We start from the raw sequence: 9160 nt of genomic DNA, 5'->3' as shown, positions 1-9160 counted from the left end.
CACACACCAGTAATCCCAGCACTTGAGAGGTGAAAGCAAAAGAGCCCAAAAATTCAAGGCTACATAGCAAGTTTGAGGCCAGCCTGGGCTTCAGGAGACTCTGTCTTAAAAACAAGCACCCTTACCCCTGCAATGTAATTTGACATGCAGATTTCACTGATACTAAATCCTGTGGACCATGACATTTGCATAAAGGCAGAGGTAGGTCACACACACCTCAGAATAAAACACCTGCCCTGTCTCCCCCCACCCTGTGCTCCATTTACTCTGTGTTACCATCCCCAGTAGTACTTGGCACCATTCGACATAGCATGCACTATGTGTTTAGTGTTTGCTTCTCCACTAGAATGCCAGCTTCCTGAGAGCAGTATTTGGGCCGTTTTGGTGACCCCAGTCCCCAGTGCTGGCGACAGTGTTGGGTGTGTAGTAGGCACTCAGTATACGCTGTCTGGCTGAGCGGACAGATACTAGGCACAGGGAAACCCACTTATCAAAGACCTTCAAGGTGCTTGTGGTGCTGGAGAGGGTGGGTGTGACAGGGGACAGGGACATTCAGCACCCAGGCCCACAAGACAAGGTAGGAACTGCAGGTCTGGGTGACAGGTCACTTCAGAGCTCTCCTTGGTGATGGATGCCTCAGGATGGAAATCTCCACGGAGCCTGGAGGAGTCCTCCTTGCCGCACCAAGGTCCTGGAAGAATTGTTTCCCAATTAGCCCCACTTTCCTGGGGCCACTTAGGCACCCTCAGTTCAAGCAGCTCAGCTTGGTGGTGGAGGCGGCAGCAGCATTCATTGGTCCTTCCACTTTGGACCCTACAAAGAGTCAGAGCTGGGGGAGAGATTGGGTACAGGGAGGGAGAAGAGAAGGAAGACAGAGGACAGAGTGGAGAAGGCCGGGAGAGGAGAGAGCTGGGTGGTGGGCGTGAGTGTGTATTTGTCTGGTACCCCGCCGTCTTTGTCCTCGCGATGAAGGGTGCTCTGAAGGCGCAGGGGAAGTCCACTATCTCTGTCTCGAGCCTCCCTATGCCAGGTGTCCAGGATGGGAGGGAAGGAGGCAAAATGTTGACATCTCAATTAGAGGAGGAGGGGATCTGAGCAGAGAAGTCACTGTTGGTGTCCTTGGCTGCTTGGAGGCCTCTTGGATGTGTTGTGGGCACAGAGTGGCAGGCAGCACACAGTTACGTCCATCCCTGCCCCCCTCCTGCTTCCTGCCACCTGCCCCAGCAGAGATGGCCAAGGCCCACGGGAGAGACAGTGTGATCTAACGAAAACTTGAATAAATAAATATAACAGGTTTTGGTGTCTGCTACCCTGAACTGGGATCTCCGTGTTCCTATTCATTTGCTGTGTGACCTTGAGCAAGTACCCCAACATCACCGAGTCTTAGACATTCTCCGCATGAAATGAGGTCGTTTCAAGCTCCTTTGTTGGGTTCATCATGAGTTTTCAGTAGCAAAGATGTCAAGTCAGCAGCACCTGTCATTTCCACGGGGCACGGCCTTCAGTCAGACAGTCCCACCTGCTATGTGGCACTAACTGCGGATGTCGCTGGCGCACTTAGGGCCTGGTTTATGGCCTCTTCTCATCCATAAATCCCAACAGCCGGAACCAAGCTGACATCTTTTTGTTGTTGTTGTTGTTTTGGATTTTCGAAATCAGGCTTGGGGGAAAAATGGCTAAGGGAAATTCAACTGAAGATTCCTGGTTCCTGATTCCTGTTCTGTGCCGGGTTGATGGGGGTCAGACGTCTACCTGTTGGTTGTTGTATCTAATCCTTACCCTAGACCTGCCTAAAGCCAGCCAGAGCATGCCGGTTACGTAGACGAGAATGTACGGAGGCCCAGAGCGATTAGAGATTGCCAAAGGCTGGGAAGCTTGCTGGCAACAGGCATGAAATCCAGGTCACTGGATTCCAAGGCCCAAGCCTCACCACGCGTCACCCAGTGTCTCTCACACATCAACAGAAATAAATAACCTCTTTTCCTTACGGAGAAGGAACGTATTGTGCTGGTGTTGATCCCTTACCCGTTAGTGTGAACTAGGCAATCAGAGCCTTTGCCCAGTAAGCCAGAGGATGGGCATCTTCCTGGAGATGAGGACAGGAGGGAGATAGAGTTTAAAACAGGTGTGTGTGTGTGTGTGTGTGTGTGTGTGTGTGTGTGTACGCACATATGTAGATGAGACCATATGAAAAAGGAGGCAAAGAGAGAGGGTTCAGAGAGCATCTGAGGCAAGTGCTGGGATCAAATGCTGACATGCAGATTTTAGCTCTACATGTCACTTCTTGTACAGTCTAGAGCAAACCAATTGTCTTACTCCATTTTCTGTTGCTATAACAACGTACCTTTGCATGGGTGACTTATAAGGGATCAGGCTTCTTGTTTAGCTCATGGTTTGCTTTTTGAGATAGGATCTTATGTAGCTCAGGCCTGGTCTCAGACTTTCTATGTAGCCAAGGATGACTTGGAACTTCTGATCCTTCTCCTGTCACCTCCCAAGGGTCGAGACATCAGCACGCCCTGTTTATGTGGTGCTGGGGGTTGGACTGGGGCCCTGTGCATGCATCAACTGAGCCACATCTCTAGCCCTACCTCATGACTCTGGAGGCTGGAATGCCCGAGAGCATGGTGTCGGCATTGGACAAGGGCTTCTTGCTGCAGCACCAGGTAATGGAAGGCACCGCATTGCAAGACAGAGCAAGTGTGCCAGGCCAGACTCACCTTTTCCATAAGGCAAGTAACCCACTGATCTGTTAACCCACAAATGAAATAATCAACTTCTGCCAGTGCTGCCTTTGAATGCTATTGCACTGAAGAGCAAGCTTCCAACACATGAAATCTGGGGGACCATAGCACCTGTTAACCTCTTGGTGCCCCAGTTTCCTGATCTGTAAAAGCAGGGTTGAGTATAGTTTCCACATCATAGATTAATCAAGATAACTTGTGGGAAGGATGCGAAAGAGTGTCTGGGATTGTGACGTTAGCTGAACACTTCTGTGGTTGAGCATGATTGAGATCCAGGGAATGTGTCAGAAACCCAGGAGAACACTGGTTTAAATTAAGGTGGAGGTTTAACCAAGTGCTGACCCTGGGATCACATGAAACCCAGACCCTTTCTAGCTTGGGGCTCCAGTATCCATGTTGCCTGGTGGTCCAGTCTGGCTTCCCTGCCATATTCCAGCCGCAACAAGAGACGAGGGGTAAAGGATAGGTGGATTCTTTTTTATTTCCTTCACTGTGACAGAATATCCGAAAGAAGCAACTTAAGGAAGGAAAGGGTTATTTTGGTTCATGGCTTGAAGGGATATAGTCCATCATATGGTGGTGGGAGTTGTTCCCAGCTGTGACAGCAGAAGTGATCAGCTGCCTGCTCACATGCTGATGATCAAAATGGGGGCAGAGAGGAGAGAGATACCAGGCTAGAAACAGGAGAGACAATAACCCCCAAGACCTACCCCCTCCAGCAACCTACTTTTGACAGCTAGGCCTCATCTCCTAAAGGTTCCATAAACTCCCAAAGCTTGGAACCAAGTGTTCAAACCGAAGAGTCTGTGGGGATCTTTAACATGCAAGACATAGCAACAGGCCTCTCTCTTTAAGGACATTTCCTCACACTTGCTCCCAACACACTCTTTTATGTCTCTAACTGGCTGGGACTTAGTCCCATGGCCACACCTTGCTACAAGTCACTACAATGCAGCTACATCTGTGAGTGACATTGAGAATGTGGAAGGAAGTCAGTTTGTTGGACCACCCTAGGTCTGATCACACCCAGATTCTGAGAGCCAGTTCCTCGCTGGTGCCTGGGGTCACTGTCCTTCTCTTAGCAGAGGACAAGCATAAGGTCAGCTCCAGCCTGCCACCACGTCGATCTTCACATAAGCATGACTGGGTGCTGAGACATCTCTGCTGTCTGTATCATATCCTCTGGAAGTTCAGGCCCTGCAACAAAGATAAATATGTTGTTTCTTTAATAAGCTACCTGAGTCACGAAGAGTAAAGACATTCTTTAAAAAACTAATTAAAAGCAAAGCCAGCCCTTTAAAAAAATTTTGTTTGTTTATTTTTATTTATTTATTTGAGAGCGACAGACAGACAAAGAGGCAGAGAGAGAGAGAGAGAGAGAGAGAGAGAGTGAATGGACACTCCAGGGCCTCCAGCCACTGCAAATGAACTCCAGATGCATGGGCCATTTTGTGCATCTGGCTTACGTGGGTCCTGGGGAATCGAGCCTCAAACCAGGGTCCTTAGGCTTCACAGGCAAGTGCTTAACCACTAGGCAATCTCTCCAGCCCTTAAAAAAAAATTTTTTTTGTTTATTTTCAAAGCCAAATCTTTTTGCTGTTGTAGTTACCTTCACATTGCTGGGACAAAACACCTGAACAAAAGCAGCTGGTGGGAGGAAAGGATTAATTTTGGCTTACGGTCTTGAGGGGAGGTTTCGTGATGGCAGGGGAAGCCTGGCACGAGCAGAGGCCAGCCATCGCAGTCTCGTGGCAGCAGGTGGACGGCAGTAGCAAGAGTGAACCTGTGAAACCCAAACACAAGTCACATGTGCGCGTCCACAGCTAGTGGCACAGAGAAAACGTCCACACTGCAGAGCCGCGGCGCTGGGCATAGCAAGGCAAGGCTGAGCCCATGAAAGACTTCAAACAAACAGGGCAGACGTCACATCTTGTAGCTCCAAGTCTGACATTTGCGGCCAGTGACAACGTCTCTGAGGTTCCAAACGTGCCTCTCCAGCTGGGCTGCTCACAGCCCGGAGGAAACTGCATCCCCAGCCAGCAGTTCCCTTGGTGTCTGTCTCACAGTCCTGGTATCTCCAAAGTCCTGGGGTCTCCACGCAACCCACGGTCCCATATGACGTCCTGCCATGGCTTCCATTCATGCTGAACCTTGAGACAAACATCATTCACATCTGTACGTGTCAATCAGTCCTTCACCTCAGCTCATTCCTCCCCACATTGTCAGCCCCTTCTATCACTGTTGATCTTTTCACTGTAGACATGCAGGGGGTGGGGCTGGGAAAGCCACAGGAAGACAAACCTTCTGCGTTGCTCAATATGGTCCCTGCCATAATTTTGAGCGGATATCCCTCACAGCTCTCGTTGCTGGTCTTACAGAGTGACATGGCTAACTAGTATCTAGTCAAAATATGCCCTTTGGCTTCATTTTCATCTGTAGACTTTCTTCCTTTTTTTTGCTTTTATTTTTGATTTTTGTTTTTTGAGGTAGGGTCTCACTCTAGCTCAGGCTAACCTGGAATTCACTATGTAGTCTCAGGGTGGCCTCGAACTCACAATGATCCTCCTACCTTGGCCTCCTGAGTACTGTCATTAAAGGTGTGTACCACCATGCCCAGGTTTTTTTTTTTTTCTTTTGAGGTAGGATCTCACTCTAGCCAAGGCTGACATGGAATTCACTAGACGCAGGCTAGCCTGAAACTCAACAACAATCCTCCTACCTTGGCCTCCTGAGTCATGGCATTAAAAGACATGTGCTACCACATCCTGGCTTCATTTTCATCCTTGGTCTCTGAAAGGACAGACAGCCAAGTTCAGACTTCAGCCTTGCCTCTTGGTTCTCTGGATTTGGGCGAGTCAGTGGTCCCAAGACTTTGCCCCTCTCCTTTGTGCACAATGAGCCCTAATCACACATGGCCTGCCACTCAGGTTTACTGTTAAAAAAAAATCACTTTCTGAGCTGGGCGTGGTGGCACACACCTTTAATCCTAGCACTTGGGAGGTCGAGGTAGGAGGATCGCTGTGAGTTCAAGGCCACCCTGAGACTACATAGTGAATTTCAGGTTAGCCTGGGCTAGAGCAAGACCCTACCTTGAAAAACCAAAATAAATAAATGAATAAAAAATCAATCACTTCCTGGGCTGGCAAGATGGCTCAGTGGTTAAGAGTACTTGTCACTTCAAGCACAAGGGCCTCTCAGGCCAGAGATCAACAAGTTCAACTCTTCAGAACTGACAGTAAAAAAATAACTAGGTGTTTCCATTCACGTTTGTACATAGTCTGTGGTGGGCAGAGGCTAGAAAATTGCTGGACAACAGCTCTTGGTTGAGGAAGAGACCCCTTTCTCAAGGAAAGAAATCCATGGGTAAACAATAAGAGAAGGACATCCAATGTTCTTCTCTGGCCTCTACACCCATGCGCACACAGCACACACATCTGCAAACAAGCATGAACACACACACATACACACACACACATGCACACACACACACACACACACACACACACAATCACTTTCAAATATAGATAATCTTCTTGACATAACTTGTAGTGAACATCTTTTAGTCCTACTTGTTGAAATTCCATTAATCAGGTAAGGCATTGACATATATTTTCTGTTAAGAGAATCATAGCATTTTAATGTGCTGTAAACCAATTGTGATTCTAAACACCACCCCTTTTTAAAATTTATTTGTTGGGCTGGAGAGATGGCTTAGCGGTTAAGCACTTGCCTGTGAAGCCTAAGGACTCCGGTTTGAGGCTCGATTCCCCAGGACCCACGTTAGCCAGATGCACAAGGGGGCGCATGCATCTGGAATTTGTCTGAAGTGGCTGGAAGCCCTGGCGCGCCCATTCTCTCTCTCTCTCTCGCTCTCTCTCTGCCTCTTTTTCTGTCTGTCACTCTCAAATAAATCAATAAAAAATAAACCAAAAAATAAAAAATTATTTGTTTATTTTCTTGGTTATTTTTTGAGGTAGGGTCTCGCTCTAGCTCAAACTGACCTGGAATTCACTATGCAGTCTCAGGCTGGCCTCAAACTCACAGTGATCCTCGTACCTCTGCCTCCTGAGTGCTGGGATTAAAGATGTGCACCACCATGCCTGGCAATGCTGTCCCTTTTACATGAAGAAATAATTATCAAGAGCTTTGAGGTTTTTGAATATAGAAGGAAATATGTTGACAGCTCATGCAAATATTGAGAAAGCTTGTGGGCTCAACACTTTTGAAAGAAACTTTATGAAGTAATGAAAAAACACAGCAGTAACATAAAGCAGAGCTGTGGAGAATTGGGGAGATGGCTCAGTTGGTAAAATACTGCCATGAAAGCATGAAGGCCTGAGTTCATTCCCCAGCATCCGCATAAATGTCAAGCATGGTGCGCATCTATAATCCCAGCGCTGGGAAAGTGAGGACAAGAGGATCTGTGGGCTCTCCTGCCTAGCACATCTAGCACACGTGGTGAACTCCAGGACAATGAAAGACCTTCTCTCAAAGGAAACAGAAAAGGTAATGGGGCTGGAGAGATGGCTTAGCGGTCAAGGCACTTGCCTGTGAAGCTCAAGAATGCATGTTCGAATCTCCAGTTCCCACGTAGTCAGATGCAGTGAGGCAAGCATGCAATGTCACACATGTGCACAAGGGGGCGCACACGTCTGGAGGGAGTTCACAGCAGCTGATAGGCCCTGGTGTGCTCATTCTCTCTCTCTCTCTCTCTCTCTCTCTCTCTCTCTCTCTCTCTCTCTCTTGCTTGCTCACTCACTCTCAAAAATAAAATAATACTAGGCTGGGCATGGTGGCACACGCCTTTAATCCCAGCACTTGGGAGGCAGAGGTAGGAGGATCTCTGTGAGTTCGAGGCCACCCTGAGACTACAGAGTGAATTCCAGGTCAGCCTGGGCTAGAGTGAGACCCTTTCTCAATTGTCAAATAATAATAATGCTAATAATAAAAAAAGGTGATGGTATGCCTGAGGATGATCTCTAAGGTTGTCCTCTGGGCTCCACATACACTGAATACATGTGTGCTCACACACATATGGCATGTATACAGACACGTATGCACACCACCCATACACATGCACAGCATAATTACACCTAAGTTCCCTCCTTTCAGAATTGATTGAGATAATGACATCCAGAGCACTAAACAAAAACAGCTCGCAAAACTGTATTCAACTTTTAGTTGCTTTTTTCCTATCTAGGCCATAAAGTCTTTTCTTTTTTTTTTTAAAATCCCCATTTGTAATTCCTTACATCTCATAAAGATAAAAGAAAAATAGAATGTCAACCAACGTCATAGTTTTATAAGGAGGGAAAGTCCTCTGAAATCACACATAATAATATCTATGGCAAATCAAATTTAACCCAATATGGGAAAGAATGTACAAAATATGAAGAGAAGAAATGATTAGTTAAAGTGGGGTGCACCACACCTCTCCACCCTTGCAGTGAACGCAAGCATGCACTTATTAATGCAAACATGCCCAGCCCGCAACGCTAGGCCATGCAGCTTCCCCTCAGACAGCATTGTTCTCACCATCATAGCAAACCGTAGGGCATCGCCACTCACACTCACCAGCCAGGGTATGGCCTGGGCAGAATACTGGTCTTAGCGCCTGACATCTGGCCTTCGACCAAAAAAAAATGTATTGAATGCATCTCTGACTTTAGGTTATTTCCAGTTTCCCACTATTATTAGCAACATTGCAATGAATGTCCCAGCACAAACAGCTCTATGGGGCCTATGACTGTTTCCTTGGCTGAATTCCTAGAAACGGAGTGGTTGGGTCAGAAAGAACCCTGTGGTTCAACCTCCCTCCAGAAAGTTTGTCCCAGCTTCCTCTCATAGAGGAATGGGATGAGGAAGGGCTCGGCTCCTCACCAGCCCTGAGACCTGAGTTTTGCCCTGCTGGTTGGCAGGTGGAGGGTAAAGAGGATCCTTTAGCCAGCTGCTGGTGCCCCCCCTGGGGTCCCTTGTCACCGCTGCATTGCTTCAGCATTTACCCTTATAAATCCTCAGAGGGCTCTTGCCTCTTAATCCTTGTGCCATGTACAAAGTGCATATGATGGCCTCATTTCGTGGATGGAGAACAGCAGCTCAGAGGGTTGGCTGTCTCTGTGTGGACCCTAATGGAGGCTTCTGGGGGCGGGGCCAGCTATGGGTTTTCACCTGCAGGTAGATAAAAGCTGTCAAGTCCAGTCCCTCTGACCTCAACTGTGCAGGGTTCCTTGGAGACACAGGAGCTCTGAGCTCGCCCAGCCTGCATGGGGTTCCAGCCAGAGCTAAGTGGAGGAGGTGGAAGGCCCATGTCTACTGAGCCCACTCCAGCACTTTTACTCACACATGTCCAGAGCTACTTGTTTGGGAAGGAAACGGTGCTATCTTTCCTGAGGAGACTGCCTGGGGCATGGGAGTGC

This window comes from Jaculus jaculus, chromosome 7 (assembly GCF_020740685.1).
Source record: "Jaculus jaculus isolate mJacJac1 chromosome 7, mJacJac1.mat.Y.cur, whole genome shotgun sequence".
Taxonomy (NCBI): domain Eukaryota; kingdom Metazoa; phylum Chordata; class Mammalia; order Rodentia; family Dipodidae; genus Jaculus; species Jaculus jaculus.
The sequence above is the reverse complement of the archived record's forward strand: the minus strand, read 5'-3'. Positions refer to the sequence as shown.